Here is a 1,950-nt window from a genome sequence, read left to right on the forward strand (position 1 = left end):
TAACATTAATAAAACTCGTGCTTTCCTGCTTGCTGTGCATCTTGCCTTTGGATTCTTTCTTGTGGAATTAAGCAAGAATCTGGTCGTTGGACCCACAAGAACTCCAGCTGTTCATCTTACCCTGGAATTCTTCCTCGCAGAATAAGATGAGAACCTTTCTGCGGACACAGGTTATAGCTTCACAAATATTTTTTCATGACGGTCTAAGTATAGAAGAGTGGAAAAGGACTCGCAGCGATTCTAAATTCTACCAATGACCACAGGAATAGATCCAGAAGGCTGACAGGGTAAACAAAAATAATGTTTATTTCTGCCAGTGGAAGACCGTGGTCTCTCAGCTACAGAAGTTTCCAAGAGTTAGCAGTAACCCAGCCACTGATTTTCCTGCCACTGTAACAAGATGAAAGTTTTGTAGTTTTTTGAAATCCATCTTAAGCAAGGGGGGAAGAGGCAGGACCTGAGGAAGACTACAAGATCTTCAAACGCAGAACTATCCAGACAATTAGCACGTCTGTGGAAGGAGCTGTTGGCCTGGGGGAGATGCAGGCTGGAATTAGGGTAGAAGTAATTTCTTGTTACATGTAGACTAATACACCATATAGCTTTAGTTCCTCTAGAATGAGAAGCAAAAAACAGATACACGCATGTTCAGTGCTCCTCACCCTCACTATGCTACACCACAGAACTAAAAAAAAAGAGAGAATTTCCCAGCCCCAGCCGTGTCCTCTGCTGTGCCGTCTGAAGACAGACAGCACCTCTCCCCACACTTGGCACTCCTGTCCAGATTTGGGACATTTGGAATTGGGACACTTCTCACTTTTTCTTTTCAGGGGCTCCTAGGGTGCAGCTCCCAGGGGCTGCAGAGATACAAGGACTGCCTCACACAATAGCGGCCATGGAAGCCTCACAAAGCTCCTTCCGGCTGTCTGAAAAGGCAGAACAGACATGATGTGGGCTCACACTAGATCACGTGAGTGTGAGATTGGGGGGCCACGCATGCTCACGTGGGGGTCGCACGGTGGTCCACACAGGGTGGAGACTCCGCCCCGAGCATCCAGAGGACCAGGTCTGGAGTAAGGCCAACCCAACTCCACTTTGATTGGCGAATCGCCCCAGGACCAACCCCTTGGCGCCTCCTCACCGGCTCTCAACACCACCCGCAACCTCGCAGTGGCCCCGCCCCCCAATTCCCGTACCTTGAGCCTTCTCGAGGCCAAGCGGCCGGTAGCTAATGGCGAGAAGGCTCGGATTAGACCCACGTTGTGCGGGCTGCGTGCCTGGGAGGAATACTCCGGCACAAGGACAACCAGTCTGTCCCCGATCTTCCCCCGGCCGAGGAGCCAATGGGACGGAGTTTGTTCAGCCGCAGGTGTCAGAGACATCCTTCCTGACCGACTTTGGAAAAAAATAAAAGCTTGTATCGTAGAACAGTTAGCAGAATTGTGTACATAGGTTAACAAAAGTAGATTATGGAGGCAGAACATCAAGACACAAACTCCAACGCAAAACCTTCTTGGTAACTAGAGGCTATTTATCCCGGTCCTCGGAATCCACGTCACTACTTTTCTTTGTCAGAAATAAGAAACATGAAACAAATCGGTGTCTAGACAACGGTGCTAGAAAAGAGAATGAAAAAGTGGGAATTTTTCACTATCTCATTATGAAAGGTGGTTAGGTTTTCTCTTATACTTCCAACAAAGAAATTAGAACCGATGACCTTTGCTTGAATGTCTGCAACCGTAATGGCCTGGTCTCAGTGCTGAAATGCCACCACCTAAAGGCAACCAACCTCGCAGCATGTGAACAGTAATCGGCGTCCAGATGAAGCCGTGGAAGAGGACAGCCAGGCGCCCAGCAGCCTGGCCCGTGATGGAAGCTGCTCCTAGCAGTGGCTTCTTCAAAATGTCATTCTTCCAGGAATATTCTGAGACAAGACTTACGAAAAAAGAA

This window comes from Pteropus vampyrus, unplaced genomic scaffold (assembly GCF_000151845.1).
Source record: "Pteropus vampyrus isolate Shadow unplaced genomic scaffold, Pvam_2.0 Scaffold787, whole genome shotgun sequence".
Taxonomy (NCBI): domain Eukaryota; kingdom Metazoa; phylum Chordata; class Mammalia; order Chiroptera; family Pteropodidae; genus Pteropus; species Pteropus vampyrus.